This window comes from Erpetoichthys calabaricus, chromosome 4 (genome assembly GCF_900747795.2).
Source record: "Erpetoichthys calabaricus chromosome 4, fErpCal1.3, whole genome shotgun sequence".
Classification (NCBI taxonomy): domain Eukaryota; kingdom Metazoa; phylum Chordata; class Cladistia; order Polypteriformes; family Polypteridae; genus Erpetoichthys; species Erpetoichthys calabaricus.
In genome coordinates, this window is record NC_041397.2 from 331,132,089 (window position 1) to 331,153,553 (window position 21,465).

The 21,465-nt window shown below is 44.6% G+C and overlaps 1 long non-coding RNA gene across 2 annotated transcripts in view; it reads left to right on the top strand.

Moving 5' to 3' along the window:
- The window catches only part of LOC114642945 (uncharacterized), a 214,671-nt gene extending 194,870 nt beyond the window's left edge, over positions 1-19,801 (top strand). Inside the window, exon 4 of one of the 2 annotated variants that reach the window (XR_007934675.1) lies at positions 19,787-19,801. This is a non-coding gene — a long non-coding RNA (uncharacterized LOC114642945). Of the gene's footprint in view, positions 1-12,602; positions 12,658-19,786 lie in introns of those variants that run through there. The other variant, XR_007934674.1, reaches the window with a different exon arrangement.
- Positions 19,802-21,465: the final 1,664 nt, after the last annotated feature.

Here is a 21,465-nt window from a genome sequence, read left to right on the forward strand (position 1 = left end):
TTCATGAGTCACCGTGTTAAACCTAAAGAGCATTAGTTGGAATGTAATGTAAGCCTGAAAAGTTTTACCCAAACACAATGGAAGAGCAGAATAAAATGGCATAGTATTCATATCCTAACATAGCCCCCCTTCTAGGGCACTGACTCTGAACAAGCCATCAGCTTTGAGGGGAAAGCGAGCCTAAAAACTCAACAGCAGATAAGGGGACCTGAGCCTAAGAAGAACAAACCAACAAATGACCTTCCAGACCAAAACCCTTCTGATGCACAAGGTCCTCCACCATTGAAGCCCACTGGTAGACTCAGTAATGCTTTGGATTTCATTTTCTGTCACTCAATTCCTTTATTTTGTTTTGATGCTCTTCATTTAGTGCAGACACAGAGCTCAGTGACAAGTTCACAAGTAAAATACGAATACTAACTTTACAAATGACTGATTACATAAAGAGCACAAATAAAGACTCTGATCTGTTTAAAACAAAGTCATTTGAAACTGATGACCATAACTGGAGTCCATCACTATCCATCCATCCATCCATTGTCTCCCTCTTATCTGAGGTCGGGTCGCGGGGGCAGCAGCTTGAGCAGAGATGCCTAGACTTCCCTCTTCCCGGCCACTTCTTCTAGCTCTTCCGGGAGAATCCCGAGGCGTTCCCAGGCCAGCCAGGAGACATAGTCCCTCTAGCGTGTCCTGGGTCTTCCCCGGGGCCTCCTCCCGGTTAGACATGCCCGGAACACCTCACCAGGGAGGCGTCCAGGAGGCATCCTGATCAGATGCCCGAACCACCTCATCCGACTCCTCTCGATGCGGAGGAGCAGCGGCTCTACTCTGATCCCCTCCCGGATGACTGAGCTTCTCACCCTATCTTTAAGGGAGAGCCCAGACACCCTGCGGAGGAAACTCATTTCAGCCGCTTGTATTCGCGATCTCGTTCTTTCGGTCACTACCCATAGCTCATGACCATAGGTGAGGGTAGGAACATAGATCGACTGGTAAATTGAGAGCTTTGCCTTGCGGCTTTGCCTTCCCTCACTCGTGAACAAGACCCCGAGATACTTGAACTCCTCCACTTGGGGCAGGATCTCGCTACCAACCCTGAGAGGGCACTCCACCCTTTTCCGGCTGGGGACCATGGTCTCGGATTTGGAGGTGCTAATTCTCATCCCAGCCGCTTCACACTCAGCTGTGAACCGATCCAGAGAGAGCTGAAGATCACGGCCTGATGAAGCAAACAGGACAACATCATCTGCAAAAAGCAGTGACCCAATCCTGAGCCCACCAAACCGGATCCCCTCAACGCCCTGGCTGCGCCTAGAAATTCTGTCCATAAAAGTTATGAACAGAATCGGTGGCAAAGGGCAGCCCTGGCGGAGTCCAACTCTCACTGGAAACGGGTTCGACTTACTGCCGGCAATGCGGACCAAGCTCTGGCACCGATCGTACAGGGACCGAACAGCCCTTATCAAGGGGGCCGGTACCCCATACTCTCGGAGTACCCCCCACAGGATTCCCCGAGAGACAAGGTCGAATGCCTTTTCCAAGTCCACAAAACACATGTAGACTGGTTGGGCAAACTCCCATGCACCCTCCAGGACCCTGCTAAGGGTATAGAGCTGGTCCACTGTTCCGCGACCAGGACGAAAACCACACTGTTCCTCCTGAATCCGAGGCTCGACTATCCGACGGACCCTCCTCTCCAGGACCCCTGAATAGACTTTTCCAGGGAGGCTGAGGAGTGTGATCCTTCTGTAGTTGTAACACACCCTCCGGTCCCCCTTCTTAAAGAGGGGGACCACCACCCCGGTCTGCCAATCCAGAGGCACTGTCCCTGATGTCCATGCGATGTTGCAGAGGCGTGTCAACCAAGACAGTCCTACAACATCCAGAGCCTTGAGGAACTCCGGGCGTATCTCATCCACCCCCGGGGCCCTGCCACCAAGGAGTTTTTTGACCACCTCGGTGACCTCAGTCCCAGAGATGGGGGAGCCCACCTCTGAGTCCCCAGGCTCTGCTTCCTCATTGGAAGGCATGTTAATGGGATTGAGGAGGTCTTCGAAGTACTCCCCCCACCGACCCACAACGTCCCGAGTCGAGGTCAGCAGCGCACCATCCCCACCATATACAGTGTTGACACTGCACTGCTTCCCCTTCCTGAGACGCCAGATGGTGGACCAGAATCTCCTCGAAGCCGTCCGAAAGTCGTTCTCCATGACCTCCCCAAACTCCTCCCACGCCCGAGTTTTTGCCTCAGCAACCACCAAAGCCGCATTCCGCTTGGCCTGTTGGTACCTATCAGCTGCCTCCAGGGTCCCACAGGACAAAAGGGACCGGTAGGACTCCTTCTTCAGCTTGACGGCATCCTTCACCGCCAGTGTCCACCAACGGGTTCGAGGATTGCCACCACGACAGGCACCGACCACCTTACGGCCACAGCTCCGGTCAGCTGCTTCAACAATAGAGGCACGGAACATGGCCCATTCAGACTCAATGTCCCCCACCTCCCTCGGGATGTGGTCGAAGTTCTGCCGGAGGTGGGAGTTGAAGCTACTTCTGACAGGGGGCTCTGCCAGACGTTCCCAGCAGACCCTCACAACACGTTTGGGCCTACCACGCCTGACCGGCATCCTCCCCCACCATCGAAGCCCACTCACCACCAGGTGGTGATCAGTTGATAGCTCCGCCCCTCTCTTCACCCGAGTGTCCAAGACATGTGGCCGCAAGTCCGACGACACGACCACAAAGTCGATCATCGAACTGAGGCCTAGGGTGTCCTGGTGCCAAGTGCACATATGAACACCCCTATGCTTGAACATGGTGTTTGTTATGGACAATCCGTGACGAGCACAGAAGTCCAATAACAAAACACCGCTCGGGTTCAGATCGGGGGGGCCATTCCTCCCAATCACGCCCTTCCAGGTCTCACTGTCATTGCCCACGTGAGCATTGAAGTCCCCCAGCAGTACGAGGGAGTCCCCAGAAGGTATGCCCTCTAGCACCCCCTCCAGGGACTCCAAAAAGGGTGGGTACTCCGAACTGCTGTTCGGTGCATACACACAAACAACAGTTAGGACCCGTCCCCCCACCCGAAGGCGAAGGGAGGCTACCCTCTCGTCTACTGGGGTAAACCCCAATGTACAGGCTCCAAGTCGGGGGGCAATAAGTATAACCACACCCGCTCTGCGCCTCTCACCGGGGGCAACTCCAGAGTGGTACAGAGTCCAGCCCCTCTCAAGGAGATTGGTTCCAGAGTCCAAGCTGTGCGTCGAGGTGAGTCCGACTATATCTAGCCGGAACCTCTCAACTTCGCGCACTAGCTCAGGCTCCTTCCCCTTCAGAGAGGTGACATTCCACGTCCCAAGAGCCAGCTTCTGTAGCCGAGGATTGGACCGCCAAGGTCCCCGCCTTCTGCCACCACCCAACTCACACTGCACCCGACCTCCTTGGCCCCTCCCATAGGTGGTGAGCCCATGGGAAGGGGGACCCATGTTGCCTCTTCGGGCTTTGCCCGGCCGAGCCCCATGGGTGCAGGACTGGCCACCAGGTGCTCGCCATCGAGCCCCACCTCCAGGCCTGGCTCCAGAGTGGGGCCCAGGTGACCCGCGTCCGGGCAAGGGAAAACGCCGTCCAAAATTGTTTTCCATCATAGGAGGTTTGTTTAACCGCTCTTTGTCTCATCCCTCACCTAGGACCAGTTTGCCTTGGGTGGCCCTACCAGGGGCATAAAGCCCCGGACAACAGAGCTCCTAGGATCATTGGGACACGCAAACCCCTCCACCACGATAAGGTGGCGGTTAAAGGAGGGGCCATCACTATCAGCCCATTAATTTATTGTTGAACGACATTTAAAGGGGTCATTCCCTGCTGGGACCCTCTTTCATGATTTATGTAGCATGTGACATCCCCAAAAGTCTTACACTACATGACCAACTCTGCTGGCATTTCAATTAAGGGGGTGCAACAGCTTTAGGCACAGAAAATATTTGGCCAAAATGAAGAGAAAAGGCACATTTTAGGTGAAAAGAGTAAAAAGGCAGATATGTGGCTGAATGTGTGACGCTGTTTGATAACATTTGAGATCCACAGTCACAAACAGCACCTCCTGTTCTACAGGGAGTGACAGACACGTCACACTGCCGAGGATTGTGGTGGTCTGTTTAAGTCATCGTGATGTGTGGTGAGAATCTACAAAGAGCTAGAAAAGAAAAAGCAAAAGAAAAAATGAAGTGAGAAGGAAAAAGAGAAAAGAGGAAGAGGAAGAGGAAGAGAGGGGACCATAGTGGGAGGAAAGGAACTGACTGGGACAGCAAGCAGCGACATTGATGAAGTTGAACTTAACAAGCAAAGTGAATCACAGCCAAGGAATGGACACCATGACAAGGTCACTCCACTCACGATTTGTTACTCTTTTTCTTATTTATTTTGAGTTTTTTTTAAAAAAATCTTTTCTAAAAAATAATAAAATGATTACAATTTAATGAAAAAAGCATGAATCAAAAGTGAAATAAATTTAATTTAGGCTTTAATCAATGACACAAAAACAAATCTGTAAATAATAATTAAAAGGCTGTTTGGTGTTCAGCCTTCTTTTTTTATTTAACTAGGGGGCTTTGCCCCCTGCTTGCTTTGCTAGCCAACCCCCGTGTTTGGTTTTCCGGATACACACTTTTAAGATTTTTTTTTCTTTGAATTATTGCTATTTCATTAGTTTCACTTTTATTTCAGAACTTCGTTAAAACCAATTTTTGGAATCTTTCGTGTCCCAATATGCTGAATCTTTTTAATGAGGTCCATGAGACGTGTGTTTAATGACTTTGTACCATAATTCAGGATAGGTTTCTCTGTTTGGAGTTTCAGCCCAGACAAAGTGATCTTCATCATCAACAGTTAATCATTTTTTTTTTTTTTTGCAAAGTAACCAATAAATGCATGTGAGGTAAAACACATTTTTTAAATTCTCCGACTTCAAAGCCTTACAATATGTACATACTTCTGACATATCTCCTGTGTCCATATATTTCATCTCTATTCGCCCTTTTCGTTGTTTCTCCAAGTAATAATTTCTCTTTCTTTGCACTAATGTTCTGTTTTTTGACACTGTCGTTTTTTTCTGCTTTCATGTTCTGTATCTCTCTCTCCATGTGTTTCGCCCCTACGTTTTTTTTGAGTCTTTTGAATTCCAGTTTTCGTTATCTCTAACCTGCTCTGCATGTGTTTGGCCCCTTTGTTTTTTAACCTCTTTATAACATTTTACTTTGTTTTCTACTCTTTGTCTTTTATTTCTGACCTCGCTTTGTCCTGCTTTTTTTTCAATGACACCTGGTCTGTGGTGATTATTTTTCCTTTTTTCAAGTAATAATTTATGTTTGTTTGCACTACTGCGATCTTTACTTTCTTTTTTTTGATACTTTCTAATTTTTCTGCTTTCATATTCTTTAACTTTCTCTGCATTTGTGTCGCGCCAACTTTTTTTGGACCTTTCAAATTGCACTGCTTTCATAATCTCTAACCTGCTCTGCATGTGTGTAGCACCAACGTTTGTGAACGTCTTTATGAAGTTCTACTTTGTCTTTTACTCTTTTATTTCTGAGCCCAATTGGACCTGCTTTTTTTTCAGTTCCACTTGTTCTGGGCTGATTATTACTTTCTGAATCTGGATTTTTCTGAATTTGTACCTAGATTATTCTTTTTTGCATGTTTTTTCTCCAATGCTTTTGAGTCTTTTTTCTTCGCACTGCTCGTTCTTCTTCGCTTAGTCGTCGACATTTCATTTATAACGTATTGTCCTTATATGCTTTATATGCGCTGAGACCCTGGATCTGTGTGTGCTCAAAGCCTCCTTTACACGACTGAGTGTTTTGTTGCCTCTGGGCTTATTTGATATTGGTTGTAAGTAGGGCGTGTCTTGCAAGAATCTCATGTTCTACGTCATCGCGAGACGGTCCTGGGTCAATCTCTTGGCACAAAGTCTCATGCTTAAGGTCCCCGCGAGACGCTCTGTGGCCAATCTCTTTCATCTCATGTGTCTTTTAAGTGTCTTCCATGATCTTCATGTTAAGATCACATGTCGTCTCCCTAGTCTTTCTCTCCCAGATTTTTTTTTATAATAGAGAGATATGACTTTGGCTTAGAATTTTCATTTTGGTGCTCCACTTGCTTCATCAACTGGGATCTGTTTGACCATCAGGAGAAGCTATTGGATGAAAACAAGAAAATATACAAACCAAACAAGATTAAATAACCTCTGAAATAAAAGCTGACTTTTAGGTTTAACTCTGTCACACTTCAACAGAATGTTTCTTACTCATAATAATAATTACACACTCATCTGATGTCAGAATTTGACATTTCCTTCTGAACGCACAGCCAATAGAAAGCTGAACACCTGGACTTCACAGCTTGTGATTTGGATTATGTTTTCTGTACTTCATCATTTTTCATTGCAAATGAGATCTGATTTGAATTGACTTTCCACCCCAGAAGACGTCATGACCACTGTGTAAAACTGGGCCGTGCCCAGCTGATCTGTAATATAAGGAGGTGCTGCTGCTGACCTGAACAGACGTCTGAGCGTCAGCACCACCGCCATGATGAGATTCACTGCCCTGCTGGTTCTGCTGTGCCTGTGCTCGATGGCGATGGCTTCTGTGAGTTCTCACTTATGACATTTATACACAAATACATCTACAAAACCTTTTTTTGAAAGTTCCCTGTTTTCTTCGTCGTACTTTTAAACCGCAGGTCATCTGAATTTTGTTTTCTAATTCCTAAAGCCTCCTCAGAGTCTGATTCTTATTTTTCAGATTTCTGACTTTCCAGGAGGAATCGCCTTCAACCATAAAAGCTGGAAGAGCTGCCTACAGGTGAGTAGAATCAGAGGATGTGCTGCTGAAGAATTTCTGTCAATTCTGGTCCATCTGTCATGTGAGAGACAATCAGGGGATTCATCACAAACAATTTCATCTCTTAAATCTCTACTGTAAACTAAAATAAACTAAAATATATTTTCTCACTCAAAGCTCATGTAGTGTCTTTAGAACAAGTGTTCCATCATAAGGCCTGACAAAACACAGGAGTTCTAAATCTCGACAGTGTGATAGATAGGGGGCGCTTTCGCTCCCTTGAACCCTCAGACCAGACGCCAGACACCAGATAAAAGTCCAGTTATTATTTATTTTATAATAATAATGTGCACCAAGCACCCTCCACTCCACAATACTCATAAACAGACACAGTAACAATAATCAATAAACAATCCTCCACTCCCAGACGCGTTGCCACCCTTCCTCCCGAACTCAGCTCAAGCCTGGGATCTCCCACAGTCCTTTTTATAGTTCATAGTGCTTCTGATCCCTCAGTCCATGTGATTATTCAGCACTTCTGGGTCAAGTAAAAACTCCTCATTTCTCTTCAGCCCAGAAGTACTTTATTTCTTCCGTCCTCGTGACATGGAAGTACTTCCGGGCTTTATGAATAAAAAATGTCCTTGATCCTCCCTGCAGCGTCCTCCGGTGGCCCCCATGGTATACAGCAGGGCTGGAATTCAGGGCATCTCCATGCTGCAGGAAGGGTTCCACCTGCCGGCTTGGGGGTATTGGCCGGGATAAGGGATAGTCCACAACAGTTAAAGCTGAATTCAGTTCTTTGCTGAAGAAACTCGTTTAGTTTCAGTCACATGTAAATTACACAAAGAGTTTAGAGTTGCAAGTCCTGGACGTTACCTTGTGCTCGGTTTATGAGATTTGGAATTGTATGTCACAGTCTTCTTCATTAACTCTTTCAGGGCTGATGTCGACTTTTGTCAAAAGGAGGAGTTGACAATGGTAATCGACTGTAAACTGTGACAAAACCAATTGTTATGTTTTAGCTGGACTCTCGTTGCTAGAAGGAAGGTTAGCTTCATTGATTTGACCGAGATTTCCTGCTCTTGTGTAAGTAGCAAGGTGCAAACAACAGCAAAAATGGCACTGATCAAAGTGAATGCATAAAGCAAACTACTGCATGGACGACGTTTGGCCTATTATCTCTGAACTGGACTATGACTTGTCAGACTCTGATTTTGATGCAGCAAGCCTTGCCGCACATTCTTGTCAAACTGGCTGCCACAGCATTCAGCAACAGACATTTTATGTTGATTTCTGTGTGAAACCATTGCAAACATTTGGAAAAAATGTTCAGCCCTCAAAGAGTTAAACATAATTATAATGAAATTGTCATCAATTCCTATATAACCAGTGGGGTTGGCACCACTGAGCCCCAAACCCCTGACCCAGTAACGTCTAACTCAGTCACAGCTTTAAACAATGAATATTTTTACTCTAATAAGCACTAAACACAATGAAACTCAGCCAACACGAAACAAACAGTAAACCTTCTCCTCTCCTTCCTCCTCCAGCTGAGTGTTGCCCATAGGGTTTCATGGGAAATGCAGCCTTGTCAGGGTCAGAGTCGGGAGGCGGTGGGCTCCTTTTATACTAGACCCAGCACAGCTTCTCGTGACCCGGCATGACTTGTGGGAAGTTCTTCTGAGTTGTTTAGGATGCTGGGTGGTCCTCCACTGACAGTGCGGCCTTACGGCACCTGGGGACCCCGAGAGGGATACATTTCAAGAATCCTCTTCCCATGAACACCTGGCACCTTCCACTTTATCCTGAAGTCATGTCGTTCTCCAGCAGGATACAACAACAACAACAACAACATTTTTTTATATAGCACATTTTCATACAAAAAGTAGCTCAAAGTGCTTTACATAATGAAGAAAAGAAAAATAACAGACAAAATAAGAAATTAAAATAAGACAACATTAGTTAACATAGAAAAAGAGTAAGGTCCAATGGCCAGGGGGACAGAAAAAACAAAAAAAAACTCCAGATGACTGGAGAAAAAAATAAAATCTGCAAGGGTTCCAGGCCACGAGACCGCCCAGTCCCTCTGGGCATTCTACCTAACATAAATGAAAATAGTCCTCTTTGTAGTTAGGGTTCTCACGGAGTCACTTGATGCTGATGGTCATACAGACTTCTGGCTTTTAATCCATCACTGTTGGAACATCACGGTGCTTTGAGTACACCACCAAAAGGAAACTGGAAAAAGAAACAGAAGAGAGTAGGGGTTAGTACAGATTTTAGAGCCACCATGAATAGTTATTATAATGAATTGGATATACAGAGTATCAGGATTAAATTTACAGTGAAGTTATGAGAAGGTCATGTTAAAGTAATGTGTTTACAGCAGTTTTTTAAAGTGCTCCACTGTATTAGCCTGGCGAATTCCTATTGGCAGGCTATTCCAGATTTTAGGTACATAACAGCAGAAGGCCGCCTGCCTCACCACTTCTTTTAAGTTTAGCTCTCAGAATTCTAAGGAGACACTCATTTGAGGATCTGAGGTTATGATTTGGAATATAAGATGTCAGACATTCCGATATATAAGATGGGGTGAGATTATTTAAGGCTTTATAAACCATAAGCAGAATTTTAAAGTCAATCCTGAATGACACAGGTAACCAGTGTAGTGACATCAAAACTGGAGAGATGTGCTCGGATTTTCTTTTCCTGGTAAGGATACTAGCAGCTGCATTCTGCACTAGTTGCAAACGATTTATGTCTTTTTTGGATAGTCCTGAGAGGAGTGCGTTACAGTAATCTAGTCGACTGAAAACAAAAGCGTGAACTAATTTCTCAGCATCTTTCAATAATATAAGAGGTCTAACTTTTGCTCTGTTTCTTAAGTGAAAAAATTCTGTCCTAGTGATCTGATTAATATGTGATTTAAAATTTAGATTACAGCCAACAGTTACTCCTAAGCTTTTTACCTCTGTCTTGATTTTTAATCCTAATGTATCCAGTTTATTTCTAATAGCCTCATTATATCCATTGTTGCCAATCACTAAGATTTCAGTTTTCTCTTTATTTAACTTGAGAAAGTTACTATTCATCTATTCTTAAATACAAGTCAGACATTGTGTTAGTGAATCAAGAGAATCGGGGTCATCAGGTGCTATTGATAAATACAGCTGTGTGTCATCAGCATAGCTGTGGTAGCTCACGTTGTGTCCTGAGATAATCTGACCTAATGGAAGCATGTAGATTGAGAAGAGCAGCGGACCCAGGATAGAGCCTTGTGGAACACCATATAGGATATCATGTGTCTTTGAGTTGTAATTACCACAACTAACAAAGAATTTTCTCCCTGCCAGGTAGAATTCAAACCAATTTAAGACACTGCCAGAGAGGCCGCACCTGCCTGTCCTCTGTGTCACTCACACCTAGAAGGCTGTCTCACTTTTGATATCACGTAGTTGTTCATTTATTTCTTTATTTTCAATTTAGTATTGTGTTGTGAGTAAACATTGCCATGTCATGTACAGCAATACTGCCAATCGTGTAACGCGCATTGCACAACATTTTCTTTGTCATTGTTCTGTGTGTATAAAACACTGAAGTTCACTTGATTTACATTCGGAGTTTTTAATCAAATTTATTTAAAATCTTTCATTTTTGCTTAGCAGTAGAGGAAGCTAAAAGGCACTTCATTGAACAAAGTGGTGTTAGGACTTTTCTGCTGTGTTTTCTTGAATTTGCGTGTTTATATTTTTATTACCAGTTTATGACCCAAGCCTGACTCTTTAGTGTTCTTTTTCTGTTTGTTCCTTTATTTTTTGGATTGTGACTGTATTTACAGCCATGTGTATAATTAATTTAATTACAGAAATCATTTTAGAATAATGCTTCTATTATTTTCATCGAAATGTTCTTCATCTCCTAAAGACTTGAATTAATTTTTATCTAATCTTGATCTTCAGATCACAAAGCAAGTAGATTGTTCACTTGATACCCCAATTCCTCTACAATAGTCACATTTAGCCCACCCTGCCATGAATAAGAGCAAACGTCCTGAACGTGATGGAATTCTGTCTAAACATTGAGGAGCATTTGGAGAGCAGACATCCAGCCGTGAACTTCAGATGCTTCACTCGTCCACTGCCAGCTCTCAACACCATCTGGCCTGAACATGAGATCACTTTACTACTGACACATGGCAGGGGTCTTACATCGTGATGATTGTTGCCCTGGCCCAACTGAGTCAGCAGGTAGACCTCTTCTCTTCTCTATAAGTCGTTTCATTCTTGTTAAAAATGAGGCTTGACGTGGCCAAGTAACAATGAGATTTAATGATGAAGTGAGCCTTGTGTGCCCACACAGTCATAAGAGGGGGCTCAGCACACTAGCCTGTGGAGTGCCAGTACTGGGGGTCAGCTTGGAGGATGTGACGCTGACATTCACACATGCTGAGGTCTGTTGGTTAGGAAGTCCAAATCCCAACTGCAGTGGCACTGAGTCCTAAACTGAGGAGTTTGGTCATCAGGTCTGCCCGTCCAGCAGAATTAAATGCTGAGCTGTGGTCAGTAAACACGACTCTGACAGAACAGCAGGGCTTTGGACTTCAATCCCAATACTGACATGTTGTGTCACTTCACCTGCCGGTGCTCCACGTGGAAATACAAAACAAATGAAGCAAATTGGATCTTAAATGTTGAAAGTCACCTTGGATAAAGAAGTGAGCCAAACAATAAGTTTAGAGGAGACTTGTGTTCATACCGAGACGACACAAACGATTGTCAGCATTTGATAAGTGATGTGCGCTCGATGTCCTGATTTGTTCTGATGTGAGGACCCCCTGATCAGGCCCTCCTCGGGGTCTCCAAGGTGTTTTAGTGGCTTCTAACTGGGAACATTTCAGGAGCTGCTTGAACCTTTAAAATGTCTTCCCCTTTGTTTTCTTTATCAGGAGCCCTGGTGGTCTCTTACAAGTAACGATTCTTGTCTCCAGTCGTCTTTCTTCACATCCTCGGTGTCCGTGTTTGTGTTAATATAAACTGTTTCTGTCTCAGCCCCTGTTTGTGTCTCTTTGACTTTTTCCTTTTGTTAAATACGTGTATATACAGTATACAGTACAGTGGTCCGGAGCAGAGGGGGTCTCAGAGCAGGTCTTGAGCTTTGAAGGGGTTTTTAAGTTTGGATTTAATGGCTGTTTTGGTTTTCAATCCACTGTTATAAGGTTGGTGTTTTGTTATGTGTGAATTTCTCATGTTGCTGTATTTAACTTTAAAATAATAAAAAGCTAATCACGTAAAATAAAATCTAATTTTTCCAGTTGAAAGTGCCATCACCAAGCCTTTAACAAACTTATTGAGAATTAGAGGACCGCTGAATAGCTGAAGTCCATAAAGTGTGTGGTGTGGACAGCCGTGGTGTTGAGGGCACTGAAATAGACAGCCTGAGCCTCCATACTGTGATGGGCACAGCAAGACGGTAAGTGGGGTCTGATGGAAGGAGGCTTTAATGGCAGCCTGACCTCTAAATGGTGTTGACACGCAGAGGAGCCTTTAGCACGAGGTGGCAGGACTCTGTGATGGACAATTTTCATTTTGTTTAGATAAGGAGCAGGCTGTGAAATGTGGTGAATTATGTGGTGAGAATAAAAATGTGATTATTTACTGTGCCAGCGATCACACAACTAGAAATCATCTTCTCAAGGGACAGAGGAGACAGAGAGGGATGGAAATGCACTCCTAATTTGTCATCTACGCTGAATCTTTGCAGGGGACACATGAGAGTAGCAAGAGGATTTGGAGGAGGAGGATAATATGGAGGATGATCTTTCAGAACTTGGTAAATTGGTAAGCATTTGTGGGCTAAAGAACAAATGTTTGTCTTAATGGAGGGCTGATTAGATTACATTAGATTAGATTATTTAATTTGCCCCCAAGGGGAAATTAAACACGTTATACAACCCCAACAATATATATATATATATATATATATATATATATATATAGTGAGATTCGCCTGAACACCATCAGACTAACACCAGCAGGGTTATAAAACACACGTTTATTCTCACCCATAATCCCAACACAGTCCTGCACACCAAAACCTTGGGCTGCCTTTCTTCCTCCTGTCGTTGGAGCTTCATCCACCTCCAGCTCCCGACTCTAGCTCCCTTACTGTAGGAAGGCAGACCCTTTATAGTCACCCAGACATGCTCCAAGTGCTCCGGGCATCCCTGGAAGGTCCTTCCTCCATCTTCCCAGGTGTGGTGGAAGTGCAGATCTCCCAGGCTCCATGATGCTTGGGGTGCCCCCTGGCGACAGCCACAGGCCCCTTTGGGTTTGAGCCTCCTTGTTCCGCCCCCGTGGTCCCCTCCTTATCCAGGGTGGTTGCCCCCTCATGGCCCGGGGAATGTATAAACTGCCTCCTGGTCCTCCCAGGCGTCCCAGCTGGGTCTGCCACAGACCAACCACAAGCGTTACCTGGTAGGTAACCACTCACACAATTCAGGTTATCGCTCCTCAAACCACACAGACAAACGTCCAAGACACAAAGTAAAAGCACTAGAAATATTTTTAATTATTTTCTTAAATATGGATTGTGCCACAGTGCACCACAGTGCACCACAATCACCCAATAACAAAAAAAAACAATAAATAAAGAAATTCAAATATATATATATTGTGGCATGCGGCTGGGGGTGGTACCCAGCCGGACGCCCAAGAGGACCGGAGGAGGGCTCATGCCTCCTCCAGACCACGAGGGGGCGACTGCCCTGGTTGCTTTGGGGGCCACGGGTGCAGAGCTTTGAGGCTCAACCCTGTAGGGGCCCGTGGTCACTGCCAGGGGGTCCCAGATGCCTTGGCAGCCCTGGACCTCAGTACTTCCACCACACCAGGAAGTGTTGGGGGGAAAAGAAGTAGGGACACACGGAGTGCTTCCAGGCAAGTGCAGCCAGCACTTCTGCCACACTGGGGCGTGTCAGTGGATGATTGCCGGACCACACCTGGAGCACATCTGGGGGACTATAAAAGCAGCTGCCTCCCTTCATTCGGGGCTGGAGTTGGGTGGAAGAGGACAAGGTCTGGGAGAGGAAAGAGGCGGCCTGAAGAGACAAAAGGCATTCGTGTTGGCCTGGACTATTGGGGTGATTGGTGCTGCGGCACTGGGTTGTGCACTTGAACTGTGTAAATAAACGTGTGTGTTGGACTTTAAATGACGTCCATCTGACTGTGTCCGGGCTATTTCCCACAATATATACACACATATATATATATAATATATATATATATATATATATATATATATATATATATATATATATATATATATACAGTGCATCCGGAAAGTATTCCCAGCGCATCACTTTTTCCACATTTTGTTATGTTACAGCCTTATTCCAAAATGGATTAAATTCGTTTTTTTCCTCAGAATTCTACACACAACACCCCATAATGACAATGTGAAAAAAGTTTACTTGAGGTTTTTGCAAATTTATTAAAAATAAAAAAATTGAGAAAGCACATGTACATAAGTATTCACAGCATTTGCTCAATACTATATTGGAATATATGGGGCGCTCTCATCCCCTTGAACCCTCAGACGATACGTCAGACACCAGGTAAAAGTCCAAATAATTGAATTTATTGTTATAATGATGTGCACCAAGCACCTCCACTCCACAATACTCCAATAAATCAGTAATCACAATAATAAATCCTCCACTCCTCCCAGCAGCTCTGTTACACCCTTCCAACTCTGGCTCAGTCTGCTGGGGTTTCCCACAGTCCTTTTAAAGTCTCTGACCCGGAAGTATTCCATCTCCGGGTCAAATGCCTTCTTCAGGTGTCCCGGAAGTACTGTAGGTTTCCGACCTCCTAAGTACTTCCAGGTTAGCGTCACCATAATAGTCCCCGGCTTCTTGGTGAGCTCCCCCTGGTGGCACCCACGGCACCCAACAGGGCTGAAGAACCGGACTCTATGTCCCATGCTGCCCTGCGGGAATCCTGGGAACCATTTCTGTCCATGGGAGCTGCCATCTAGCGTCCCGTGGGATGTAGTGTCCTAAAAAGGCTCTCTCTCTTAGTTGAGGGACGTCCCGGCCAGACTGAACTGCCGGCTGTCCCTCACAACATATATATATATATATATATATATATATATATATATATATATATATATATATATATACTAGCCATGTGCGCCCAACTACGTTGCACGTGTTAAAGTTGTCTGTGAAGGGCTCCCTGTTTAAACGTGGCTGCCAGTCATGAACTGGGCCCTTCGTCGCACAGCATTATGATTTTTTATAAGGGAAACAAAATTACAAAAGAAAACCCTTGGACATTGATTCAATAGGAATCACTGTCCGAATAGTAATTATGTGGTGGTGGAGGAGCATTTCTGTTTCTCTCCGTTCACAGTCCGTCTCGTTTTCACTACGCTGTCGTTTCCTCTCACGATCTCTTCTCAACCTTTCTCCAATCTCGCAGGTTGCTTTGTGGCAATCCAAAGAGTAAGGCAATATACACGGGCCAATGGTTATAAAAGGGGGACACATAGGTATCCAGGCTCTTTAAAGCATAAATAGGGATCACTTCACTGACATGTGAGCAAGCCACGGTACAACTGTGAGACGCACAGCACTCACCGGCTACAATGTAACAATAATAATTTCCGGAACGTGCTGTTACGTTGTCATTCATTTTACCCACAGTCTTTCTTTCATTTATATGTTACGTAGGCACGTACCTTTTATCTTCGGCAATCTCATTCTCTAACCAGGCCTCAGGAGCCAACCAGCGTAACACTGTCCACCACCCCTTTCGTTATTCTGGCACATTGTTGACATCCGTGAGTAACAACAACGTACTAAACTGGAAGGTGGTCTACGCATGCGTGGAATTCGCGGACAAACAAAGATCAAGATCCAAATGAAGATTATATATAAAGATTAGTTAATTTAAAGCACAACAATTTGTTTAGTTTGAATGTCTGTGTTCTGAGGTGTGACTGGAGTACTACAGTCTTCAGTAGTATAAGCCTGGAGGAGATTCTTAATGCAATGCTTATGTTTTAGCTGTCTCTCTACTGCCATCTAGTGCTTCTTCTTCTAATTCATTCGCGGACAAACAAAGATCAAGATCCAAATAAAGATTACAGTAATCCCTCCTCCATCGCGGGGGTTGCGTTCCAGAGCCACCCGCGAAGTAGGAAAATCCGCGAAGTAGAAACCATATGTTTATATGGTTATTTTTAGAATGTCATGCTTGGGTCACAGATTTGCGCAGAAACACAGGAGGTTGTAGAGAGACAGGAACGTTATTCAAACACTGCAAACAAACATTTGTCTCTTTTTCAAAAGTTTAAACTGTGCTCCATGACAAGACAGAGATGACAGTTCTGTCTCACAATTAAAAGAATGCAAACATATCTTCCTTTTCAAAGGAGTGCAAAGCAAGCAGTCAAAAAAAAAAATCAATAGGGCTTTTTGGCTTTTAAGTATGCGAAGCACCGCCAGTACAAAGCTGTTGAAGGCGGCAGCTCACACCCCCTCTGTCAGGATCAGGAAGAGAGAGAGAGATAGAGAGAGATAGAGAGAGACAGATAAAAAAAATCAATACGTGCCCTTTGAGCTTTTAAGTATGCGAAGCTCCGTGCAGCATGTCCTTTCAGGAAGCAGCTGCACACAGCCCCCCTGCTCACACCCCCCTAGTCAGCGCAAGAGAGAGAGAGAGAGAGAGAGAGAGAAAAGTAAGTTGGGTAGCTTCACAGCCATCTGCCAATATCGTCCCTTGTATGAAATCAACTGGGCAAACCAACTGAGGAAGCATGTACCAGAAATTAAAAGACCTATTGTCCGCAGAAACCCGCGAAGCAGCGAAAAATCAGCGATATATATTTAAATATGCTTACATATAAAATCCGCGATGGAGTGAAGCCGCGAAAGGCGAAGCGCGATATAGCGAGGGATCACTGTATATATAGAGATACAGTATACTGTATATATAATACAAATAGTAATAGTAATACAAATCAATAAATCAATCCTCCTCTCCCAGCAGCTCCGTCACACTTCCTCCCAACTCCGGCTTGCTGGGTCTCCCATTGTCCTTTATATAGTCCTTGACCCGGAAGTGCTCCTGTCCTTCTGTCCGTGTGATTCAATAGCACTTCCGGGTGAGATGAAAACTCGTATTCTTCTTCAGCCTGGAACTACTTCTGTTCTTCCGGCCCCGTGACTTGGGAGTACTTCCGGGTTATAGGGAAAATAAAAATCCCCGTGTCTCCCTGCAGCATCACATGGCGGCACCCGCGGCACCCAGCAGGGCTGTGAAGCCGAACTCCATCTCCCATGGTGCCCTGCGGGAATCCGGGGCACCTCCATGCTGCAGGGAAGACACCATCTAGTGGCCTGGATGTGTCGGCCGGGATGAGCTGCCAGCTGTCCATCACAATATATATATACACATTTATATACATTTATATATTTATATACATTTATAAATGCTGCTGGTTGCTGAGGGTTGTGTTGGTGTTACCGGTGTTCCCAGAAGGAGGTGTTTCATCTCGCAGGGCACCCTGGATATCATTGAGAGGAGTCGCAGCCCATGGCTCAATGGGAACTCTGGTCTGTACCAGAAAATTAGGATGGCTGCGAGGGCTCTGAGGGCAGATAAAGAGATGTTTATTAGAGGAATCTGTGAGCAAGTGACACACCATCTGTGGTCTAGCGACCCACATCTTGCTTACAGAGGAATCAAAGCATTACGCACATCTGAATCTGTTCCTTGGAGAGTCGCAATCAGGGCAGCTGATGGACCGGTCCTTACGGATGACACTGCAGTTGTGACCTGCTGGGCTGGTTACTTTGAGCAGTTGTTCAAAGGTGATCCTCCGGCGAGGATGTTGGTTATCTCTGGTCTTGTGAACCAGCTGAGGGGGGGGGGGTGGGGGTGGGGTGGGGGGGGAAGGCTGGAAAGGGAAGGGAATATATATATTTACATGGGTGGCACGGTGGTGCAGTGGGTAGCACTGCTGCCTCGCAGTTGGGAGACCTGGGGACCTGTGTTCGCTTCCTGGGTCCTCCCTGCGTGGAGTTTGCATGTTCTCCCCATGTCTGCGTGGGTTTCCTCCGGGCGCTCCGGTTTCCTCCCACAGTCCAAAGACTTGCAGGTTAGGTGGATTGGTGATTCTAAGTTGTGCTTGGTGTGTGGGTGTGTTTGTGTGTGTCCTGCGGTGGGTTGGCACCCTGCCCGGGATTGGTTCCTGTGTTAGCTGGGATTGGCTCCAGCAGACCCCCGTGATCCTGTGTTCGGATTCAGCAGGTTGGAAAATGGATGGATGGATGTATATACATTTATATGTATATATATACACACACACACACACACTCACCAGCCGCTCTATTAGGTAAACCTTTTCATCTGTCATTTGTTAACACACATATCTAATCAGCCAATCACGTGGCAGCATTTCAACACATTTCGGCCTGTAGACATTGTCAAGACGACCTGCTGAAACACAAACTGAGCACCAAACTGGGAAAGAAATTTGACTGAAGTGACATTGGACATGGCCTGGTTGTTGATGACACACCAGCTGCTCTGTGTATTTCAGAAAATGCTGATCTACTGAGATTGTCACACACAGCCATCTCTAGAGTGTACAGAGAATTACCAAAAAGGTGAAAATATCCAGTGGTCAGAGGAGAATGGCCAGGCTGATTTGAGCTGATAGAAAGGCAACAGGAACTCAAATAAACACTTGTTACAAGTGAGGTAGGACCACACCGAGTGCCATTCCTGTCAGCTAAGAATAGGTAACTGATGCTACAATTTGCACAGTCTCACCAAAATTGAATAATGGAAGACCATAAAAATGGTGTGATGAGTTTCGATTTCTGCTGTGATATTTGGATGGTAGGATCAGAATTTGGCGTCAACAACATGAAAGCTGGGATTCATCCTGCCTTACATCAACCATTCAGGCTGCTGCTGGTGGTGGGGAGATGGTGTGAAGGATACTTTCTTGGCACACTTTGGGCCCCTTAGTGCCAACTAAGCATTGTTTAAATGCCACAGCCTACCTGAGTAGTGTTGCTGACCATGTCCATACTTTTAATACCTCAGTGTTCTCATCTTCTGATGGCTCCTTCCAGCAAGATAACGCTCTATGTCACAAAGCTCAGATCATCTCAAACTGGTTTCTTGAACATGGCAAGGAGTTCACTGGACTCAAATGACCTCCACAGTCCCCAGAACTCAATCCAGTAGAACGCCTTTGGGATATGTTAGAAAGGGAGATTTGCATCTTAGATGTGCAGCTGACAAATTCACAGCAACTGCATGATGCTATCGTGTCAATATGGAGCAAAATCCCTGAGGAATGTGTCCAGCATCTTGTTGAATCTACACCATGAAGAATTACAGCAGTTCTAAAGGCAAAAAGGAGTGAACCTGGTACTAGCAAGATGTATCTAATAAAGTGGCCAGTGACTGTGCATGTGTATATATAATAAGACATATGATACATATGTAAAAACCCATATAAAAACCTCTGGATTGTATAACAGAGAGCGGCTGCTGTCAATAACAGGGTCCATGGTGCCAGTAACTTGTGTTGAGAATATTTGAGAATCCCACAGGTGTGACGTGAGGTGACGTGGAGATGGAGTTTCATTATTGAAAACTTGCCTGTACTTTCGTTGTAATATCAATACAAGTCCTGTTTAAATTTAGTCTGACATAAGGTGAGTCCTTGTTTAGGACTGTAATGTTACCCCCCACCTGTATTTGACACCTCCACCAGCTGTTTGATCAGACGCTGCTCAAGGCCTTCACTCTCCTCACTTTCTATTACTTCATGAAGTCACAGAGCATCAAAAAAGTCATCAATGAAAGTTGAAGGTCTCTGATTCTTGTACTCATTTGACCAGATGTCTCCTTCTCTTGTAGGCAAAAAGGACCAAACCTGACCAATCAGTGCCAAGAAAGAAAAAGTCAAAGAATGTCTCTTAGTTTAAAATAAAACCAAACACATTGCAGCAAACTAGGTGGCTCCTTGTCCACTTGTCTGATTGTCCTTCTTTGATTGTCTACTTGATTTCTGTTGTCTTTGGTAAACTTCAAAAGAGCAGACTTGGTGCTATGAAAAGCTCTGAACCTGACTGGAGGGACTCCATTAGATTATCATTACCAAGGAAAGACAGCAGCTGTGAAAAAACAAACTTTACAAGAATTTAGAGAGGAATCACAATTTAGAGAAAAGACGGAAAGAAACTCGGGTCAAGTCCATGTTTTTAAGCCCAGGCTGACCACTGCATGTTTGAATGATGGAGGGACAGTAGCAATGGCAGGTCAACAATAACATCAAAAGTCTCTTTGAAGAGACGAGCTGGAATGACATCAAGAGGGGAGGATGTGGGCTTCAAAGTGGGCAGTTTGGGCAAGAAAGGGAAGACAAACAGAGTCAGACAGTGAAGACAAGTTGGGGACAACAAAGGAACTGAGGCAGGTGGTGTGAGAGAAGATCTCATTTCATCAGTTTTATCAGTAAAAATTCAAAAACTCCTCACATGTATGAGTGCCTACAGTACAGCTAAGTGTGTCGGAGTACGGAGTGTAACTTACTGTGCTGAACAGAACTCTAGACATCTGATCATTGTTAGAAATATCACACAAGGGTTTTGTCTCGGCTAATTTGACAGACCTGTGGAATTCAGACAGACGGGTTTTCAGAATCTCCTAAGATGTCTGTCATTTATCTTTTTCCATCTATGCTCTGTTTTCCTGCACTTCATTCTAAGCGTCTGCATGGAGTCGTTAAACCAGGGATGGCCTTTAGATACGGAGTGTCTGATTTTCACAAGAGCAACAGAATCAAGTGTGGATCTGCATGTAGAATTACGTGCACAGAGTAACCGATTGTGTGGCACAGAACTAACAACAGAAGAATTTACAGAAATATCAGAACAAATATATTTAGTGTAGGAGTTTATAGCATGAAGGCTGCTTCTTGAGACCCCAGGAATGACAATTTGAGAAGGTGCCACAGCACTGAGTATGGCTGACATTTTCTCCTCATCACTGACAAAGAAACCAAATGATAAAATAAGATCAAGCATATGACCTGAGCGTGAGTAGGACCATTAACAGACTGAACAAGATTAAGAGAATTGAGCAATTGAATAAACCTGGGAATGAACAGTTTTAAGGTACAAGAAACATGAATGTTCAAATCACCTACGATTAGTATTTTATCAGATATAAACTGATAATCTCCTCATAAAATCTTTACATCATTTAGGAGGTCCATATACAAGAGCGACAAGCACTGCACCTCTTAATTCAACTTTTAACAATTGTCTCTCAAAAGTTAATTATGTTTCAGTTGGAAGTGTGTAATATTTATGAACATTTTTAAAAACAATGGACATCCCGTCCCCCACTACTTTGGAGTGTTAACAAAGCATATAGTCATGCAGGGGAAAGTTCTAACAGGGGTCTTGACTCACTGGCAAGTCCAACCCAGGAGGCACAATAACATCATTTTAATTAAAAGTCTTGTCTTGTCACACATGTGTTTGTGTTCAAATATCACAGGCCACTCTCAAAAATTACTTCAATTCTACTAC